This window comes from Chlamydotis macqueenii, chromosome 1 (genome assembly GCF_036417535.1).
Source record: "Chlamydotis macqueenii isolate bChlMac1 chromosome 1, bChlMac1.mat, whole genome shotgun sequence".
Taxonomy (NCBI): domain Eukaryota; kingdom Metazoa; phylum Chordata; class Aves; order Otidiformes; family Otididae; genus Chlamydotis; species Chlamydotis macqueenii.
Window position 1 is genome coordinate 149,125,557 of NC_141556.1, and position 22,777 is coordinate 149,148,333.

Sequence of the window (22,777 nt, forward strand, 5' to 3'; positions counted from 1 at the left end):
GTCAGCTCACTGGAAGAGCCATCTACTTATTTGATAAACTGGGAGAATTGTTGGAATCGCTCATTTATTACTTGCCTGGTACAGGGGTTTTTATTCAGAGCTCAAGGCAGCAGGTCCAGCGGGGGCCCGAGGCTTCGGTCCTGCAGAGCAGCGACAGAGAGGCCCCGATGGGTGGAAGAGGGAGGATAAATCCCGATGCTCTGCCAGGGTGTGGGGTTTGATAAAGCGCCGTTGTGGATGTGGAAGGAAACATTAGAAAACCAAGCTCGGTATTGGTAAAAGGAAGTGGGTTGTTTACAAAGTCGCTGTTATGTTGGATAAAATCCACTTTTGTGCGGAGGGCTAGCAGAGATGATATCAAGGCTTTGAATGAGATTTTCATCTCAGACTGCCTTTCAGTGCAAGGGTGGAGTTTACCCTTTGAGCTGCTGTATGTAATTGTGCTACATCAGGATTTAAATTCTGTATTTACTGTTTTCCTGGCAAACATTTGGGTAAATGTTGCATTAAGTAGACATTTGTTTTTAATACCATTGACATTTGTCTCGCTTTTCTCCTGACATTTTTAGCATCTTCACAGATATCTGCATAGCTATTTCTGTTCTAAAATTTGCACTAATTAATTGCTTTTCTGTGTATCTATGGGAGCAGCTATCAGCAAAGAGAAAGGGAGGCACTGCAGTTACACATCTTTTGATTAAAGATAAATTGAAATAATTAAAGATGTGGTATTTAACGTAGACGCTTTAGGGCTGAGAACCAACATCCTGATGCTGGCTGAGAAATATCTTACTCCACAAATAATCTCTGTTCTAGTAACTTCTGCCATGACTAAGGCTAGCCTTGGAATGTGGCTGGCGGTAATTACTGTTTTGAGACAAAGGGGACGCTTTCTGTTCACCCAGAAATAAATCACTTTGATTGCTCTTCTCCTATGGCAGAGCACCGTATGTATAATTTAAGACATACAAAGCAGCAGCAAAACCTTTTAGAACCAGATCATCACAGCAGTCAGCAGTGAGAGAGCTAACGCAAGTGATGGGTGAGCAGATAAACGCCAACAATTTCGGGAGCTAACTGGTGTCAGGGATGCTCCACGGTACTTGTGCAGCTGAGACAACCGTACATCTTTCAGTCACCGGTATCAATCCTTCCAGAGGTGAGACCCACTTGCCACATCTCAGGATTGCTCCTCGGGGGATTGACTGAGCACTGAGTGGAGCTGCAGCCGTGTCCAGAAAACCAGTCTGTAGTGTCAAGGGCTAATAACAGGAACGAAGTCATTCTGTGAGCACGTTTGGGAAGTAAAAACATCCATAATCAGTTCGGTGTCCCTTAACAGGCCACCGATGATTCTAGATGGTCTCAGAAAAGCTTTTGGAGAGAGAGGCAAGGGAGAGCATCCCCTTTGAGAGCGTATTTGCTGAAAGTGCAGGGGCTTTCTCATAGCGTGCGTGGAGCTGCTCCATGCACAGCCGGGGTGACCTCACGAACGCAGGGTCGTTTGTTGAGTTATTAATGAGCCGCTTGGGAAGAGTGTCTAAAAACAGCTCTTCTTTGTTACTTGGCGAGCACGCAAAACATACAGTCTAAGGCAGAAATTTCTGGTGTGCTTGTATCAATTTCCTTTCAATGGTTCCCTTCTTTCTTTAGTCCAGGGTCTGCGATGCTTTGGGAAGCCTGGGATCTTCCTCCCTCCCTTCCCTGGCTGCAGCTTCTCCCAAGGCTGCAAACTCGGCCTCGGTCTCTCTCTCTCTTCTCCTGCTCTAAAGTCTTTAAGCCTTTAACCAACCCTGCAGCTACACTGCTCCTTCTCACAGTGCTGCGAAAGCACGTCTCACTCTGCACGCTGTGTTTTTGTACTCGAGGCACGGCAAGAACTGGAGGAACCGCCTCTGCCGGCAGCCCACTGGCTTCTTCCAGGGCTTTGCACCTGAGCAGGCAGTTGTTGGTGCTCCATATTGTCCCTGCTCTGGCTGAGGAGAGGTGAAGAGCGAGCACCCAGGTTCTCATTTCGCGAAGCATCTGGTGAGGTGGCATCGGCCAAAGTTCATGAACTTGGGCTTGATACTGTGTTTTCTCTTCTGGCTCAACTGAAAGGCTGACTTAGGAGGTTGAGTAAAAGGCATTAAGTAGGCACCCAGCACCTGCCATGGATGAGATGATTGCTTCATTGTCTCCGTGTGTTCATCTGAAAAAGCAAATGCATGTAGTTTGCATGTCTAATGCAACTAGAAGAGCCAGAAAAAGCCCCCAGAAGGGTGCCTTTCTGTTTCATTTCTGGAGCCATTCCACTTTTGTGTAAAATCAGCATTGTGATTGAGGCATTCTTATTATAATTTTGCAGATACATGTTTGTAATGCGAGGCATTGCGGTATAGCATTCTTCCACCCCACCCCCCCTTTTGTTTTTTTTCCCTTTATAAATTTTTACGCGCTCAGTTCTGAAGTAAATGAAAGGTTTGGGATTGACAGTTCCAGGTGTAGATGCTGTCTGTTCGTAAAGCAGGCACCGTACAGTAGCAAAATTAAACTGCCAGTTTAATTTCACTTCAGCACCTCTGATCTGATCCGAAGAAGCCTTCATCCAGTAGAGAAAGTTAGCAATTGTGTTTTCAGTACATGCATGAACTTTTATGATGCAGAAGTTATGCAGCTGCCTGAAATGAAGTTGGTGGTATTGCTGCTGTTCCATCCCTGTCCTCACTTGCTGGTGGTTATAAAAACAGGTTATCCCTGTTCATAGCAAGTTTCCTACTTTCTGGATCTGCTGCTCTTCAGTAGCATGTTTGCTGAGAAACATTCCAGTTGTCTAATCTTAAGCCTTGTGCATTTTAATGCATTGTCATTTACATTACTTTTTTAAAAACGGAAAGAGGGATCAGGAAAGCAAGGATCCGAACAGAGAGGCTATTTAGGCAGTAAGTGAAACTTGGAGGCTAAACCAAACCTTTTCCTTTTGAATCACTCCATGGGAGATGCTGCTTCTGTACAAGCACAAGATTCCCTAAGTATGTTTGTAATTCAAAATTATTTTCAGTAGTATGAATGCAGATGGACCCAATAATCAGTACTTATTTCTAGGTTCTTTCTGTCTTCTTGTGGGAGAAAAAAGTCCTTCTGACACCCTTTTGAAGCTGAGCAGGATGCAAAAATCAGGCAGACCTTTCTTCTTCCTTCTGTCCCAATGCTCACCATCTTCTCTGTTGAAACATGGGGACAGTGGCACGCGTCTAGCATGTGGGTCAAGACTCCTATGCGCAGGGCCAGAGACAGCCCACAGCCATCTCTTCTGTGCAGGACCCTGAGAAATGGCTCATCCCAGCCCCAGCCTGTTGGGATAAGTGGTTCCCGTGAGGGTCTGTACCCAGCCCTACGGCAGGGCTGACTCCCCATCTCGCACCAGTCCCAGATGGGAGGTAGGCTGGGCTGCCCCTCGCATGGGGAAGAGATGCAGCGCCGGGGCAAACGGCCTGTGCCTGTTGCTGTCAAAGCCTGGGGGAGGTTTCCTTTCCAGAAGCCTAATGGGAGATGTTTCAATCTCTTCTAATTGAGTATTACTCTGAAACAAAATGCCATTTAAAAATCAATGTTCCTCTATACGTGACTCTTCTTTCTCACCTCTTTCGCAGTGATCAAGTCATGGAGCTGAATTACAAGCCCTGCAACAGCTGGGTAATGACTGGCAATAGGGCACATTCACAAGGGGCCAAAACTTGGTCTAAACCAGGGGTGGGAGGAGGAAAAAACCCACCTCCCTTAAGGAACTCTGGCAGCTTGAACAGAATTTCCCTGGCCTTCATCCCGGCTGTGGTTAGCCACCGGGCCATCACACCGGTGGGACACTCTCCACACCCATTCTCTCTTTGCCAGGCACAATCTGTTGCTGCGTGCCAGCCGCTGGAGATGTGCGTAAGGGTTATTGCACAAAAGGTCTGCCTGTGCAGCTGGTGAAGTGAGAAGCGCACGCTGTCAGATGGAAATGACAACAGCTTTTTTTTTTTTTTTTTTTTTTTTTTAAAACCAAGTAATTTGATTAGATTAGGCGGTAACTGTGCGCTGTCTTTGGAGTCATTTAAAACCAAATTAATGGAGCGCACTTGTAAGCCGAGGCATAGGGAGGCGAGTAAATCTTTCTTCCCAAGTCTCAGAGGAGTTGCTTTTTCCCTGCAGCCTGTGAGAAGGACTTGTGCGTGCTTAAAATGTCTCACTCACAGAGCCCACACGACTGTCCAGATGACACCACCGGTAAGTACACAGTTTTCATCTCTCTTGACCTAGTAACGCGTGTGGCTTCTCATCATCATCCCTCATTTTATTTTAATAGCGACCAGGCTACACTGGCAGCATAACAATTTGTTTCACAAGGGTTTCTCCTCATCTAAGGATGATGTTTAGAAAAAAGCTGGAATTGGACTGACACATGAGAAATTACTCAAGAAAGGCTGGAGTGCATGGAGAGCCTGGCCTAGCCCATCTGCATTCAAAACTAATGCTGGTCTTGCTTTTTAGGATTAATAGCTGGGAGAAATTCAGGCTGGGTACAGCAATGCTGCTGTTTGCAGCTGGAGGTGCAGGGAGAGGTTTACGGCTCCCTTATGCATCATCGTTGGTTGTTGGGTGGCTGGAGAAGCTGGCCAATTGCTTCAGATAACCACCTGGGTGGGGTATGTTTGAGTAACTGCTGCTGGGATTGCCCTCAACCCAAAAGCCTGTTGGAGTCAGTGGAAGGCTGCTGAACAGTGATTTCTGCTCATAGGTGTAAAGTCTAAAATGACTGGATGGAAAAAGCTATTGGTTTCCAGTTCTTCTTGAGCAGATGTTTCTGCCCCGCAGATGTTTCACCCCGCTCTGGGGGTGCGGATGAATGGAAATTAGTTATAGGCAGTTTCAAGGTAAGGTAAAGAGAAAAGCAATTTCATTATAGAGTAAGTGTTTATGTTGTGGAAATAACTAATGCATTTTGAGCAATAGTGATTTTGGGATATAAAACAGAGAAATGAAATACTTTATGCAAGAAAAAGTTTTTTGGTAGATTCTGAATATTAGATTTTATGCTGGAGTAAATTTGCACCATCAGTTCTGTCCAGAAAAATGAGATTTTTGTTACGGAAACAGTAGCAGGACATTATCTCATAGAGAGACCTGATGAAAGAGGGGCTTTCTCTCACCCTGCCTTTACACCTAGAAAATTTTGGTTTTTCCTGTTAGTATCTTGACCAAAATGCCGAACATTTATAATGCATAGTCTGAATGCTGCTTTGCTCTGTACTACAGAGAGTACAGCAGCTGACTGAAACAGACTGATGGGGAAAGCATGAAAATTATTTTACAAAGATATATTGTTTGGATATCTTTATTTAGCAAGTGAAACACATTGCCAATAGGAAGCAGAAAAATGGAGACTCAGCTGTGTTTACAGAGGCAACAGTAATTTTTCTGAAGTGAGGCCAACTTTAATATAAGCAATTCAGTTTGCTCGATTTTTGCAGGGCTAATTCTGAATAGGATTTCAATGTCGTGGTTTTGAGTGAGGGCATAAACACCTTACTTTCAGTTCATGTTAGCTTTGCATCCGTGCTTCTAAAAACCGATGCTTTCTCTGCTGCTTGCAAACCTGTAACATGTCTGAGATCGCAGCATGACCTGCAACGGGTCACACTCTGAGCCCTGTATGCTTTTGGGAAGAACCGGAGTCCTTGTGGCACCAGAACAGGTTCTTGATACTAGTGCCAAGTGCATTGTTTTGATCTTGTATTTTTTTGTCCTTCTTTTCTTCTATGCCAGTAAATATTTCCCTTGTGGCCTTGATCCAACAAGCTGTGTAACTGCGTACAGATGCAAGCACGTGATGGGACCTCCTAGCACGTCTCACTGTGTGCTGGACTGTATTTTCAATGAAAAACACACTACAAGACAACCTCTACGCCCATCTGCCCCTGCCAGCCCCAGCCTTTGTTAGTGCTGAGTATGGACATCTTTCCAGAGCACCAAACTCATGGTGGCGAACCGGGAAATACCAAATTAAGGTACGAGTCCCTGCATCGCTCTCCCTGACCTCCAGAGATGGGTATAGCTGCTGGGAATTACCTGTGGCACTTTGGCTTTATCCATGAAAGCAGTTTTGCTGGGTGCCTGGTGTGGCAGCTGGGCAGCGCGGCAGGCTGTTCCTGGGTCTCATTGCTCTGTGAACGCAGTTGTCTGAGCACAGGTTGGCTGGTCACGCAAGGCCACCCACAACACTTGCACCATCAGTGATCCACGTTGTGCGGGTTGTCTGTAGCAGGCACAGGTGGTGGTGTCCTGGAGATTCCTCCAGTGTTTCATGGATAGCAAAGTGAATGTTTTTCCACAGGGTTTCCTATGAATCACGTTTTTTCCTGTTACCTAGGCACAGCTATTAGCTGGTGGCATCGATACCTGCAAACCTATCTGAGATGTCAAGTCTATTTCTGTCTTTATCTTGCCTCAGAGAAGTGCCAGGCATGAGTGCCAATACATGAGCATCCTTTTTCATCACACTCTTGACCTGTTTGCCATTAGCTTGAGAGTCTTCCTCCTTGGCCCCTTTACTGCTGTAGATGTAAATGAGAAGTAGCTCTGTATTTCACACCCAGTCTAATAACTGTCCTTTCCCCTTAACAGGAGCCCTTGGCCTTCTCTTTCTCCACTGATTTCTTTTCCTCATTTTCACCTTTCCTATTATTGCCCCAGTTCTCCTTAATCCAGGTTTTTCTGCCAGGAAGAGTTTATTTAGTTTCAAGTGCCTTTTTGGCTTCTTGCTGTACTCAAATCGCAATGCCTTAAAGTGAGCCCTGCCCCTCCCCACCAGCTTCTTAGCAGAGGCAGGTTGTAAGAGTATACCATTACTTTACCTCCTTCCACTCCCTGATTGAAGAATGCATTTAGTAGGTAATGTTCAAGTTTTGGATGAACCTCTTGCATGTATGACAGCCCACTGAAGAGCTCAATTGTGGCAATACAGTGTTGAATTGGCCATGTCCCAGGAGGGACTGACTTTGTGCTACTTCAGTGCAAATGTCAGCAGGCTTGCAAGTACGAAGTTGTGACCAGAATTTGCTCACCTTAAAAAAAAAAGATGTATTTGTCTGAAGATCATATCCTCTGGTTTGCACAGCCAAGAAGCATCAGTCTCATGGAGTTATTTATGATGTCTACCTCACATCAATGATATTTTCCTCCTTTGGAGTGCTGTAAGCAATCATTGGGTGCAGTCAAGTTTGTGAGACTTGGATGGGAGTCTTATTTCAAAGGACTTCTACGTAACATCTAAATAAGGTTTGATTAGAACACTGGGGAGGGAAATACAAAAAATAGACATGATCCAACTCCCACTGACTTAGAGAGAAAAATATGTCCTGACATTGCTTGACAAATGGACTTGACTGAGGCTTGGCCAAGGACACTAAGCCATGGCCCCGGATGAAGAAATTCCTAGAGAAGTCTTTTTGCATCCTGTCCTTTCCTTTGCCCTCCCCAAGCTGATGGAAGTTCTGGGCTTTGTTCCTCTCCCAGCCCCAACTCTGATTCTAGGCTTGGGCTAAGCCCTTTTCCAAGGACTAGAAGCTATAGCAGAAATCCAGAAGCTATCGAGGAGAAATATTACTACAGCCTCCCTTTTCAGGCACAACCCAACTGGAGTTTGAGGATTTTCCCTCTCCTAACCTTAACCTTATACACTGGCCTTGGCTGGACTATCACCAAGTAGCACAAGCCACACCAATGATGAAGTTGTCAGAGGCAAAATCCTAATGAAGACAGTCCCTCCCTCTGGGGGAGCTCCTTGGCAGCCCCACACCACATGGAGCTCTAGGCTTTGACGTTCGCCCAAACCTAACCCTAAACCCTGTGTGTGAGATGAGCATTTGCCAAAGAGACCAAGCCATGGGCAAGATAAAGAAGTTGTGAGGGGAGAAATGTCTTTGCAGCCTATCCCCCAGTTGTTAGTGTTTTTCAGCCTACATGTTGCTTTGGCAGTCTAATACCAACTGGAACGTTAGGTTTTGTCCCATTCCTAATTGTGTTACTGTAACTATTCCTAAACTGGACTATTCAAGGGATAACTGGGCTATTCCAGTGCTGAGATGTTGACAATTTTTAGCCTGCCTTTCGGCTATCAGGTGACTCACTTTCACTTTTTAAGACCTATGTTCCTTTTGACTACTTTTTAGTATCACAGCCATAGCACAATTAAAGATTATTAACAAAGCCATGTGTTGCTAGGCTGTTTGTGAGTGCTACATATCATTCTTCCTCTCTATCTGCCAGGTAGCACTATCGTGTCTGTGATTAATTATGGGGACGAAGGAAGACCAGACAACATCCTTGTGAAATGGGTACAATGGGTCCGTAATGCATGTGCACTGGTATGGCTGTGTGATGGAGTGGTGATAACATGGGCTCCAGACACCATGTATCTTCCCGTCTGTTCTGCTGCAGGCCAAGTACCACTTCCCCGACTCTCGAAGACCCTCCCCTGGCATCCAACTGAGCAGAACAGAGGGATCAAACCAGCTCCCTGTTCTTTTGCGTCCGGCTCTCGCTGTTCCTGCCAACGGAGCTGAGAGGAAGACTGCATGTTTATTTTCATGTAGTATCTCCCACCCATCAGCTGGAGCAAACCATGCATCCCTGCAGCTGAGTCCTGAAAGCAATTTCCCTTTCCCTCTCTTCAACTCTGTCTGCCCATGTGGAAAGTAACTTAACAATAACAGAAAAAGCTTTCCGTATTAGGAGAGAAGATTTTCTGTAGCTTCTGGTACACCATGTTCCAATATGCTCAAGTCACAGGAGTCTAACTGGGGGCTTCTAGATCTCCTCTGTTGTGCTTTAATGCTGGGAAGGCTGGGGCGTACACCCCCAGGGCACGTACAGAAACCTCAGCATGCATCTGCCCCAGAACTATAGCCACCATATCTACATGGGAGGGCTCATAGCATGTGACACTAGTGGGTGATTCTTGACCACACACCAAAACAACTCCTGTGCCCATAGGTAGCTGGGCCATGGGGGAGTTCGAGCATTTTTGAGGTGGAGCACACCAGTAGACAGGAGCTGTCAGCCCCCGTGGGTCCACTGTGATCCTAGAAGATCCTAGCAGATCTAGCTGTGATCCCTGCCAGCTGGTGAAGCTGCTGCTTTTCTCCATGCTATCCCCTACAACCAGAGAGCTCCTCTCCTCCACAAGCAAATCGCAAAATCTTATGCGCGGCTCAAACTCTGGGGCCGTGAGGGAATACCTGTTATCTTGAATCCAGGGAGATGGTGTTGGATAGCTAGAAAGCGAAATGGAGCATTAAGAGAAATATTTTCCATCTGGAAAAGGAATGAGCTACGCATCTGGAAAATGGAACAGCAAATGTTAATGGATCCTTGCCCTGTGATGTGCCCTCCAGTGATTAGTATTTCAAATGGGCCCGAATGAGGATTATCTCCTGTAGCTTCTCAGATCCTTAGCAAGACAAGGAGACCTGCTTCCTGAGATCAGCCCAGCTACATCCAAGGCTGTGAGTCCCTAATCTGAGCCACAACACAAAGCTTTAGGATCAAATCTAGACTAGAGCAGTGGAAATCAAGGTAAACCAGCAGCTCATGCAATTACTTTTTCAGAAAGCTTGAGGGTATAAGGCCAGGAAGGGAGAATGACTCTGAAAGTTGGAGGGAAAATGGAAAAAGTCACTGACATGAACGAAAATTGCTGTATTAAGGATTTCCGTAGGCGAGTACCAGGTCAAGTGTTGATGAATGGTAACTCACGGGTTGTTGTGAGGTGGAAATTAATAGGCTACATTGAGCATCCTCATTCAGCAGAGATAGAGAGCCCTGCTGTGTCTTCACTTGATGCACAAGGGCGGTGACTCCATCTGTAAAAATTAGATCAGGACAGCCCTCTGGCATGGATGCAGTTACACTGACAGGACCTAATTCCCTCACGTCTAGCAGAGAAGGCTACACAGACATGAACAACTCCAAGCAGATACAGGCACGACCCACAGAAAGGCTTGTGCCATTGGGATGACACTGGCAGTAAATCACAAGTCCCTACTGTAAGGTAAATCGTGAAAACAAACAAAACCAATCTGTGTGTTATAATTAGGAAAAGACAAGCTTTGTTTTGCTGCATCTGTCCTCGGAGTCAAGACCCAGAGAGATACACGGATCTGCAGGCAGCAGGAGAAAGGAAAGGCAGGGTGAGCTAAGGGTGGAAGAGCTTCCCTTGGCATGGGACACCAAAGCCGTGCCATGGCCACTGCGGGGCTGTTGTTGGGCAGTTTAACAGGCAGCGCAAAAGAAGCAGGGTCTAAGGGAGGATTTGAAGAGGCTGAAGTTGCTGAAGGGGTCTCCATCTGTAGGAGACGGCGATGGGGAAGGTGCCGAAGGGAGGAATGAGAGGTGGAGCAGGTGTGTGGGTGAAGGTGTTGGGAGTGTATTGGAAAGCCATAAATCTTCAGCCCTGGCACATATCTGACCGCTTCATTTGCTTGCTAGGTCGATGATGAAAGACTTATTCATCAAACTGTTGTACCCTGAAATGTGCTGCATTTTACTAGAAATAATGCTTTAGAGCAAGATATATTATTTATTCCTGAGCCTTTCACCACAGCCAGAACACTTTTTTATGTGATTTAACTGAATTAACAAGTAGGCTGTGATCTGATGAAGCACTGAATTCTGCAGCAGTGCTGCAGGGCAGAGTTCCCCTGTCTCTGGGGATGGGGCTGTGCCACCAGATTGGAGCTTGAAAGAAGCAGCTAGGGGAAAAAATAAAAAAAAAAAACCAAAAAGAGCTAAAAAGAGCATTTTTTAATAGATGTTGAGGTGGTGTGAATGGACTGGTGGGGTGAAGGCTTCAGCTGGTCTTGCCATGATGTCGTCCAACCTGAGTCAGCAGTCACACAGAGAAATAGATGAAGAAGAAGCAGAAATAACAGTTTGCCAATGGTTGTTGTGACTTATTTCAGTTAATAGCATTTGCAAAAGCTTACAAAAGATCACAACCCGCTCACAGGACAAAATTAGCTGAGGAACATTTTTTTTCCAGAATACAGAAGAGGCTGAGTTTATTGGATTATATATCCACAGTGAGCAACATGCCCATTCTCAGTACAGAATTTGGGTGTATGTCCAGAGGGCCTGTTGTCCTTCTGCATTATATGTAATTGTTAGGAAGCTTCTGAGGTGCACCTTCAGCCAGAGGCAGGAAGGACTTGCACAACCACGACTCATGCAATGAAGCTGAGAACGTGCTTTTAAATGGTGGTCGCCTCTGCTCACAGCATTTGGAGGGACATTCAGAAAGCCCAAGGAAATCTCATGAGCCTGGGAGATGACTGGCTGCATGAAGGTAGATTTTATTCTTCTAGGAGTAAGTGACCACTGCTTCCCATGGTTTCTCTGAGTGGGGTTTGTGTTCAGTGTCAGGGTGGGGCCTTGTTGCATGCCCTGTTCCCTAGCATGAGGTCCTCTTGCAATGCCGCAGGGGGATGTGCTGAATTAAATGTGTTTACCAAGCCTTTCTCAAAAAGTACAGCGGGAGGAATAGGAGGCCCCCCTCCCCTCAGAAAACACCAGCATTAGTGCAGGATGTGGTAGGTACAGGTTAGCTTCCTCCTCTCTCTCTTGGGCTCACTGGGTGCCTCTCACACCTTCCTATTGAACCTGCTTCACTTCACTTCAGTAGTCACTTGTCAGGAGGAAAAGATGAGCGAACATAAGGCAGTTGCAATAATAATAATAAGATCAGTAGGGCCTGTTGCAATACGATAAGGGGTAATGGTTTTAAAACAGAGGGAGGTAGATTCAGATCAGATATTAGAAAAAGGATTTTTTACAATGAGAGTGGCAGAACATTGGAACAGGTTGCCCAGAGAGGTGGTTGGTGCCCCATCCCTGGAAACATTCAAGGCCAGGTTGGATGGGACTCTGAGCAACCTGATGTGGTTGGAGATGTCCCTGCTCCTTGCAGGGGGGTTGGACTAGATGACCTTTAAAGGTCCCTTCCAACCCAAACCATTCCATGATTCTGTGACTCTATAATGATAGTAGTAGTAGTAGTAGTAATAATAATATTAATGATGATGATGATGATGTACTGTTGACAGCTGCATGGATCGCATTGGGATCTGACCGCTTTTCTGATCACTTGTTTTCCTCTTGCACCTCTGAGAGGGCAGATTTGCTAGCCCTCCTCTCCGCAGGTGAGGCAGAAGGACACTGAGGAAGCAAACCTGGATCACTGGAGTCGCAGCCCAGCGTCCTGGCAAGACCCTTCTTCCTCTCCATCAGAACCAGGAATGAAGGGTTGCAGCCTGTTCAGCTCTTCCTGGGAGAGAACAGAGCTGATACTCAGAAATCAGAGTGAATAATTCCTTTTGCACAAAATAAATTTTAAATGTAGTGAAATTACTAGAAGGAAAGAATATACAAAGGTGCTGAAAATGATGAGTATGTGCAGATGCAGAATTTGCCTTCACGGGAAGGTAAATGTCTGGGGCAAGGCAGAGGCTGAGCAGGGAAAGTGAATATTTTTCCACCTTTGCACATCGCCACTCTGGATTTAAGGAAAGAGCAGATGGAGAAGAACCGGCAGGCGCAGCTGTCATGTCCAAAATCAAACACAAAAGAAACCTCTTACAAAAGCTAAACCTGGGTCCCCATCTCCCCTTTGTCTCCGCTCTCAGATCACTAACCGTTGGCTGCAGCTTCTCCAGCCTCAAAGGGGAAAACACCAAACTAGGGCAGCCCTTCCTCCTCCGGGAGATTTATTAACTCACAACTTTATTATTCAAAATGTTTGAACAGGCGGTAGCGCAATTACCTCCCTCTTTTGGAGGTCTGCTGACACTGGCCGTAATACAGAAGAACAAAGCGGAGACTTTTGCTCAGCGCAGCATTTCTCCTCTCTCCTGTTTCCTCCCCTCGTGAAGTGACCCCTGATGAAGGTCAGGCAGAGGCCTGAGCTTTAGGCCAGATTATTTTGTTCGCTCTTGGAATTGAAAGCAAACACTCTCAAGTCTCCTTTGATGCCAGCTGACCTGAATCAAAGCTTGCAGACCCCTGGCTGATAATGTTTACCAGATGCAGCGGCGAAGAAGGGTTTCCAATCTTGCTTCTCGCTTGCTAGGCATCCCTACTGAAAATTAAGTGCCTGGGTAGGGGTTTGGCATGTGACTTCTGTGACAGAAAACTCACGGAAGAGAAAAAGCGAATAGAAAATGGAGTAATGATCTCTCTGCATAGCCCAATACATTCAGGTACTGGACTAATAGCTTCTAATAACCTGGCTAAGTGCAAAAGGCCTAAAATGGAGTTTGCCATTTCAGGGCGTTGAGGGGAGCCCTGTGCAGCAAATAGACATTGGCAGAAAGGCAGAGCTGAGTGAAGGGAAGGAACAGTAGAAGTAACATCAGTGTTTTCGCTGACAGAAGCAGAAGAAAATGGAAAGTGTCACTTGAGGGACTCTCGGTGGCTGATGCAGGCGCTGGTAGGGCCTGACAGCGCTGGGGACATAGATATCTCTGTTATCTGCTTCAGGGAGAGCCATGACAGCTACCCGATCACCACGTGTCAAATAAAACAATGCTGCAACGCAGATATTACCTCAAAACCTGCAATCGTCTCAGAGGGTCCAGTTCTGCCTGCAGCTCTGGGATGACAGAGTAGAGGCACCTCAGTACGGGAGGAGGAATGGAGTTGTCTCAGGAGAAATGCAAAGAACGGCACACAAACATGTGACTTCCAAAGGCACAATCTGTTACGCAGGCACTTCAGCTGAGTCTATGGAGAAGGGGAGAAGGAGAAGGAAGGAGGGGAAAATATATGCATTCATATTTCAGAGGCCCAGCTGCCCAAAGCAAACCCAGACAAAAAGCGCTGTTGTCCTGTTGATGGAAATAGCAGCAAGATCAGGCTTTTGGGGCAGCAGGAGAGAGCTAAGCATCGCATGATGGTACATGTCCACCCTTGCGAGGGCCATGGTGCCATTTCCATACAAGATATGGAAAAATGCTAAACAAAAGGAAAAAATCCAGGCCCCACAACTCGCCGTGTGGCTGAGGGGTTGTGCCCGTGCCCCCAGGACACGGCAGCTCACCAGCCAAGCAGTCACATCAATTCTCCCCAGCTCCTGGAATGTGCCGGCCATCCTGGAGGACAGGCCCTACTTTCAGAAACTGCCTTAAAAAGCAGCAGTGGGCTGGGGGCAAGCAGCCAAAAGATGTAATGGTGTGTTGAAGTCCTCTGGGCTCCTGAAGTGAGCAGGAGAGCAGGGGCTGGTGAGTGCGGCCAGCACGGGGGAGTGCCGCCCCCAGCTTGTCTGGGGTTCAGGGCAGAGGCAGGAGATCTGGCATGGCTGCAAGTCCTGCATCCAAGGAGGGGGAACATAAAACAGAGCTGGATCTGAGTCCGCAGGGATGCTGTTCCATCTCCCTCCTCCTCTGCCCTTTTTTTTTTGGTGAGTGTGTGGCAATTACTGATTGATCACCATCCCCAAGAGACCCCGTTACAATAGTTTGACCTGGGCTAAGACCTCTCATCTATCTTTGCTTTTTAAAGAATTGGGGCTTAACCACATCGTGTGGCCAGAGGGCTTCACACTGCCCTCCGTCACCCAAGGCTTTGCTGTCTTTGAAAAGTCATTAGCCTGCTCCCAGCTCCATGAGCCTCTCTAGGCGTGACAGCCAGAAGGCCAAAGAGCACGGCCCAGGATGTGTAAGCCCCTCCAGATGTTGAAGTAGCTACTGCACGGTAGCTGGTCTCTTCATCAACTGCCAGACCTGCATCAGCTGCGTTACAGCTGCCGGGGTGCTCCCGTGCCCCCTCCCTATGTATTGCTGACATACAGGGGCTGTAGCCTCTTCCCCGGCACTGTTCCCAGCTAATTGCTACAACCTTCTCCCAAAGATGTTTTTCCCTCTGTTATTCCGCAGTCCCTTTGCCTGAGCAGGACCCTGACCCTTCAGGATTCAAGCAATAAATGACACATAATTAAAAAGCATATGTAACCTTGTCTATTGCATGCTGTTAACCCATTCTTTGCAAGGAGCAAGCAGCAGAACCCATCTCTTCTCAGCAGGTCTCATCCCTTCTCTCCCAAGAGCCTGCCTTCTCCGCTCCTCACCTCATCACAGAGCTGATAAAACCTTGGTGTGATGTCTGAGCCAAAACCTCATACAGGCTTGAGTTTTTGTTCTTCCCAGCTCCCGCTGCAGCCCTCCATGAACAAGAGGCAACCAAAAGGACAGGATAGTGGGGTAGAAGGGACCCCCATGGTTAGCGTACTGCCTGGCCCCCAATGTGCGGGTGAGAGAGAAGGTCAAGACTCTCCCTGTCTGACCCTGAATCCTGGGATGCAGCATGCCTAACCTGCCTCTGTTTTGCTCTAGAGAATTTCCCTCTCAAGTTCACTGTAAGCCTGGCCAAAATACCCCCCCTACTCCTTCCCAGTCTGCCCAGTGCCTTTGGTTAAGTCTCAGACTGGAGTCTGTAGTGAAGCAATGGCTCTCCCAGTTCGGAAACTTGGCCTCAGGGCTGGTGCAGATTTTAGGTTTGAGCTGCACCTGCCTGGTCTACCGCTCCATACCCGAGCGGTGCAGGTGGTGTGATGCCTGCAGCCTTTCTTTCCATCCTTCCTCCCGAAGCACCTCGGGGAGGTCATCCCAGCAAAGAGCTGCCTCCCAACAACAGGGGTGCTAAAGATGACATGTATTTAAATATTATTTAGCATGTAGTTTGTATTCTGTCTGGTCTTTGCTTGAAAGAGTGGTGTACAGGAAGAGAAGACAAGTCGTGTTTTTTTTTTTAAAGTCCTTGAAGAGCTACAAACCCAACCGCTCAAAAGTAAACCAAATCGCTGATGAAAGGAAGAGCCATGTGTCGTTGCCACAGGTAAACAGCCAGGCATCTGCTTTAACAAGGCGTGTTTAAAGGCCCCCGGTGAGCACACTGTTGCTTGAGTTCTTATCAAAAGGAAATTCAGTCTCAGGAGGACTGGACTTTTTTTTCCCTCAGAAGTTTTCCAGCCATATGGTGCAAATCTCAAAAATTCATGGCTGAATCATTTATTTTTAATAGGTAAATATCTTCCTTCTGTCTCTCCCTTACTCAGGCTTCCTTAGGGGGGCCAGAACAAAATGCTAATAATGTTTTATTTTTTTAAATAGAGAGCAGGCCTCTCTGTCTTGCTCCATTGAATTTGTGGAAGTTTTCCCTTCAGAAGCCTCCTCTGAAGGGGAAGGTGGCCACACTCATCCCATCCTGTGGGGCGGCTTGAGGAAGCGCCGCTCCTCCCCACCTCACACACAGCACAGGGCTGCTGGCAAACTTCCCTGCTGACGGGAGGGGAAGTGGCTCCCAAAGTGCATGTATGCAATAATACACTTATGTTACCATATATGTGTTCAGCTCTTCTTGCAAAGTTCAGTGTGGTTTTCTTTCTCTGGCTGCATTGCAGCACCTTTGGAAAATAGGCTTCAGAGGTCCTGCTGTTCTCCAAGTTGTCTGCAATCATCTCTTGCAAGCTGTAAATGAAACTGTGTTTTCTATCTCTCCTTTTATCTCATGGCAACCAATAACACAGACTTGTACCAGCCTGGATGGTTGTGGTTGTTTTAAACATGTTGCCTGTTGGGTTGCTATATGCTGCGCAACCAGTGCTGCAGCTGTCCTCCTCCTGCTCCTCTATCTGGTCTCTGCCGTTTTAGCGCTAAAACATCCTCCCAGCTGAAAGCAAGGGTGGGAAGGTACTCCGTGTTCAACCGGGTGTACTCAGTCTGGGCTGCAGAGTAATTTACACAGTGTCGTGTTGTACAGTGCCCCATTTTAAGAATCATAGAATGGTTTGGGTTGGAAGGGACCTTTAAAGGTCATCTAGTCCAACCCCCCTGCAAGGAGCAGGGACATCTCCAACCACATCAGGTTGCTCAGAGCCTCATCCAACCTGGCCTTGAATGTTTCCAGGGATGAGGCATCAACCACCTCTCCGGGCAACCTGTTCCAGTGTTCTACCACCCTCATCATAAAAAAAAAATAAATTCCTTATATCAAGTCTGAATCTATTTCCCTCTATTTTAAAACCATTGCCCCTCATCCTATCACAACAAGCCCTGCTAAAAAGTTTCTCCTCATCTCTCCTGTAGGACCCCTTTAGGTACTGGAAGGCTGCTATAAGGTCTCCTTGGAGCCTTCTCTTCTCCAGGCTGAACAGCCCCAGCTCTCTCAGCCTGCCCTCAAAATCAATCATTTAAGTGGCCTGTGTGGGCAAAACTGTCCGAACTCCATATTGCGGTTGGGTTGTTACCTGCAGCAGTTAGATGTGCACTAGCGTACATAAGCCAGTGGATCCATCCAACTTTGGAAAAGATTTTCAGTAGGCAGCTTAGGCAGTCCTCTCAATTTCTTTCAACGTGAGGATTTTCTGCTTTACTGGTTTATTTTTGGAAATGCATACTGCAGAAAAAGGAATTTTGTTAATAGAGGCATGCAGTCTCGTTTGTGAAAGTAACTTTGCAGAAGTACAAGAGAACATTGTGCTTAATATATAAACATTGTGCTTATATTTAAATCTATACGTGTTTTGCTGACTTGGAAGTTGGTACTGCATTTCAAAGACTAACTCGCTAAGCCTGATTGGTGTCCTTTATCATTTGATGTTTAAGAAGCTTTTCTTTCCAAAGTCTCCTTTTCTTTCAAGGCACTTCAATGAAAGTCTTCTGTTGCCCACCTTCAGAACTGCACATCGCATCCTTCTGTTCTCCCTGATTTGTCCTATGTATTCTCTTGACCAGAGGCAGATCATAAATTTGCCCTAATTTCATAGGCGGAGTTTTTCTTTTTCCCTTTCTGTCAGTTTTGCCTTTTTCTGAGACTTTTATTTCACCCTAATGAAAGAATGTTATCTATGTGCTTGTCCCTCTGAAAGTAAACTGTGGTGGTCTGCCACTGCAGTGAGGATGTTAAATGCGTCAACTGGAAGCAGAATCAGCTGATTCCTTTGTGATATTTCATCAAGTACCTGGACTTCTTTTTTTTTCTTCCCTTAAAGTACTACTATTTACATGTTCAAATGCAAGAAAGTGTGTTTAAAAATAAAGTGAAGGGTCAAACTCTGACCTTGTCTTCCGTGGGAACTGCACTGATGTGGTGCTTAAGACTGTGTTCTGGTCAGAATTCCACAAAAGAAAGAGGAGCATTTTTATTTTGGTTTGGGTTTTATTTGGGGGCAGCAATAGCTACAGGATAAAAGACCCACTTGTGTCTTGTTTGGAGGCTTTAAAACAAACTATAGTCTTCAGTGACAGTTCTGGGACTTGTACATCGCTTCATTTTTTATTTCTCTTCTATCTTTCTGTTACCAGAGCTATTTTCAGGAAAAGAGAATTATTACTATTATTAATTTTAAAGAGGTCATCTGCTCCTGCTTCATCTGTCTGTCTCCTGGAATCATTATTTTCTGTTTGTGACATCAAAATTGTTGCTGTGGAAGTGTTTATAATCTCAAAAATAGAAGAACATGACATCATTCAGGAAAATAACAGCAGGAGCTGAGGAACTTTTAAAGGTGCCCTAACTTTTATTTTTTCTTTTCTTAAACTTTGATTTGAACTGTGTTTCCCTGAATAAATTAATTAGGCAAGCAATAGACCTCCTACCTACCATGTCCCTTGCTAGCATCTGCGACTTCCTAGAGCTTTCATGTTTCAATATGAGATGACCAGCCACGGCTTAAGAATTAAACTTCCAAATCCAGGTTAATCCAGAAAATGCAACTAGATTATCAGCAAGTTTCCCTGGCAAAAGGCTCCATTGATTGTGACTCCTGTCAAGTTGGGATAAAGATTAATTAATTCCATGCTCTTGCTGGCCCTCTGTAGGACCCAGAGCACATCATGTCTTGATGCTCAGTTTAGCTGTGGCGGAATAAGGAAGGTTTGGACTAGAGGCCATGCTTGATGTTTCTCCTTCTGGAGGTCAGAGACTGGCGACAATAGGAGACGAGAAGGTGGACAGGAGGCAAAGCTTCTCCATGTAGGACTGAGCAACCTTGCAAGTGGATAGGTCATCTCTTTCATCCTGACTCAGACTGAGGTTATCACCAGGTTAGAAATGAGAATTATATCAAGAACCAATAGGAGTTTTGCCTTCCAAGGTAGCACAGAGTGCAGTCCACTCTGGAAGAACATCTGGGCTTTTTCCTCTTACAGACTTCTTGCTCTGGCATGGTCCTAGGACTTTAGGACCCTTTTTGTTCTCTTCTGCTACCTTTCTGTGTTCCTTTAAGGTGGCTGTTGTGTGCTTTATTTCTTTCTGCACCAAAGATCTTAATTTTGTCGTGGATTAATGAAGGGTTTTGTGGCAAAGTAAAGAAGAGGTGTGGATCTTTCCATTATATGGTTGTCTCTGACTGCCAAAAACTGGATTTAATGACTCAACAGGCTTCTTCTAGTTGCATTACTGATACTAGTTATTCAAGCTGAGCTTCTAGGAGAGTCTGAACTACTGCCCTGACAATGCTTTACTTGCATTCAGGCCTGAGTTGGGACAAGGACTCTTGTAATGAGCTCTGAGAGTCACGAGTTACCCAGAGGAAGGAGCCGAGGGGAGCAGCCCGCTGCCTGAAGTCCGCAGCTTTCAGTTATTTGAAGCCTTTTGACGTCAAATCCTGTACTGTTCTTCTGAATTTGCTTTTTTAGAGACTTTCTTATTCTCTGTGCAGCAATGGAGTCTCTTTACATGTCACAGTCCTAAACTTGCCTGAGGCCTCTGGATGCTGTAATCATGAAACAATAGTTCAACAACCAACAGGAAAGACTTTTGGCAGCCACCACAATCCTGCAGACCCAGTCACCTACTTATTCGGTGTACCAGTTTGCTTCAGAATTTGGCTTAACTTGTTGTGGGTGACTCCTTCATGTTTGTTTTTCTTCTGGGGTTTTGGAGGCCTCTGCATAGTTCTTATCTCCATGGTCTCATGCCTGCTCATCCTTTTGTTGCTTCTGTTTCATCGAGTGGGATTGTGCAGTCTCTTAGACAGTGAGTGTATAGAGGCTATGTGAGTAGCATCCTCACCCCACAGGTGTTCAATCAATCTGCATGGCTGTTTTACCTTCCTGGCCAGGAGGCATTACCCTGGCATGGGAACTGGAGAGCAAACGATCAAGGTACACGCAGGGGCTGAGGCAGAGGTACCCAAGTGTCTCTTCAAGGCTTCATCATGGATTCACATGCCCAAAGGGTCTGAATGCAGCTTTAACCACACATTGCACCTCCAGTGCCTCTGAGCATCCTGGTGGCTTTTCAGACACTCAGAGCACAGGGGACCATGGTTCAGGCTTCTCAAGGTAGCTCCGTGGAGGGTCTAAGGGAGACAGAAAGATCTAGTCTGGTCTCATGGTGATGAGCCCTACCTGGCTTCTGTAACGAGTTATAAGCAAGGAAGCCACCCCTACCTACTAAACAAGAGAAGAAAATATGAGACAAAATGTTGCCGCAGCAATTTTAGAGGCCTGCCTTAGAGAAATCTTGACTGAAAAAGCAGCAACTAAATGCACGCAGGATAATGGGAAATAGAAGATTTAGAAAATAACAATTGTTATGTGGAGATAAGGAGATGCCGGTAGACATGATTTAACAATGGGAGCTTTATCCTCATCTTCTTATTTAATAGAAAAGCTGATTACATTCTCTTTCATATGAAAAATAAAACAAACAAATGAAAAGGAGGGAATGGTAGATTGTTAGCTGCCTATTTAAAAACACAGAAGCTGCAAAGTTATTCCAAAGGCATTTTCTTTGTCTTGCTCACTAACTTGTAACTCAAATGGAATAGCTAACGAATTTGAGACATTCTGAAACCTGCAAGTGCATTACCCAGCATCTCATGTAATTGGTCACTCTACAGGGAGATGATTAATTTATCAAAATTAACAATTCTTGATCGGGCTGTTTCATAGTTCCTCTACCATTCGAGAGGAAAACAAAACAGTGAATTAAACAAAAAGCAGAATTTCTTCAAAAATTTCTTCTCCACACCCAAATAAGATTGAAGCTATTGTGATAATGGATTTATTTTGTCCTTGGTGAGGAAATTGATGAGCTCAGATGGTAAGCACTATATGTAGACACCAGTGCCCAGAAACTCTGAGCTCTCAATCTAAAGCATTGCTAAATTATGGATACCAGTCTCAGCACTTCCTCCTAAGCTGTTCAGCAACACTTTGAAGCACCGGCTTGATTTTAAACTTGTTGGCTCACTGATTAACTCCTGAGGTGCAGTTTCACCAAGCATGTGGCTGCAGGTATGGGACATCTGACCAGCTGCCCTCTCTGCAGGTTGGTGTGACCCTCAGGAGGTGTTGGTGATCATGATCCCCTCAGTAGTTCCTGCTGGGACTCTTCTCCTCAGGCCTGGTGGATTGGAAACCACCATGCCTGAGGCTACCAAGGAAGGCTGCAGGGCTCTGCCATTTCACAAGCTTCATCAGCTGTTAGGTGCGCACACACTTACAAAACCTGATGTCTTTATGGATGCTTATCTGGAGCTCAGCACGATGAAACTCTGAGTTTGGGGCTTTTGAGTGCTCTTACAAAGCAAATATTAGATAATAATTCATAAAAGTAAGAACAGGAAAATAAACTAAACAAATCTCTGTTTCAATCTCTGTTGAAATCAGTGAGGCCTTTCTTTTGAGCCCATTAGGACTTTGATTTGGCTCTCGAGAAAATTTTTTTTTTCTTGTGAAAGAAACACTAAAAGTATGTTTGTTGATCCTGTATTCATGTATGGAACTCTTACACATTTTCTCTGCATAATGAAGAATTATAGACTTATCCCTAATCAGTTAACAGCAAGGAGTGAAGAACAGATCCTACACACTTGGCATTATCGGAGAGATAACAAAACCCAGATGACATTTCAGGAAGAACTTTGAAATCTTTTTTTTTCCTTAGATAAGCTATCATCTGCTCTGTAAGCAAAATTGTTGTGAGTATGTTTTTTTTTTTTTCTGCTTGGTTTTCATTAACACAACCATTTGCATAAAAAACAAGATTCTTTTTTCTGAAAAGTTCATATTCTCCTGCTGCTTGTTCCCCCCTCACCCCCCTCCCCCAAGTTTTCATTCTCTGTTAGCAACCTGATAAATCACTTCCACTAAACTCAATTATGGTATCACCAACACAGCTTTATCGCTTGGACTGATAAGGAATAAGCAGCAAGCACAGCCACAAAACCTGTTTCCATGTCATTTGCTCCATTAACAGCTCGTATGGCATGTTTGAAAAAAAAAAAGAACAAAAAGAAGAAATGATAGAAAAAGATTATATTCTTTACATACCTCAGATGCTTACCACCAAGGTAATGCACAGATTATGAGCCTCAGGTAGGGTCTTCTGAGACTGATGGAAGGACTTTCATCAGCTTCAGTGAGTTTCAGATAGAACTATTCATTTGGAGTGAAGCAAAGTACCACTATGTAATCAACACTGACAAAAAAAAATTGAAAAGAAAAAAAAAAACAGCAAGCGGGAAGAGAAAAAATGCTGCAGACATTTTTGTTGACTTGCGTATGAAAGTACACAGCAGACTCCATTGAAGCTGAAACAAATCCATATCTAAATGGAAATACGGAAACCACCACATCTGAATGAGATTTTGCTGATCCTGTCTAATTAACCTGGTAAATGTTCAGGTACTTTAGTAATTAAACATTAACTTTAGAAGCTAAATTGCTTCTAAATAAGCTTCTGGGATTTACCTGTG

General features: G+C 45.4%; 1 long non-coding RNA gene across 1 annotated transcript; it reads left to right on the forward strand.

Annotated features, from left to right (window-relative positions):
• Positions 1-4,150: 4,150 nt before the first annotated feature.
• LOC147602316 (uncharacterized) lies at positions 4,151-8,750 on the forward strand. Its single transcript, XR_015261360.1, has 3 exons — positions 4,151-4,248; positions 8,290-8,357; positions 8,461-8,750. It is a non-coding gene; the product is annotated as an uncharacterized LOC147602316 (long non-coding RNA).
• Positions 8,751-22,777: the final 14,027 nt, after the last annotated feature.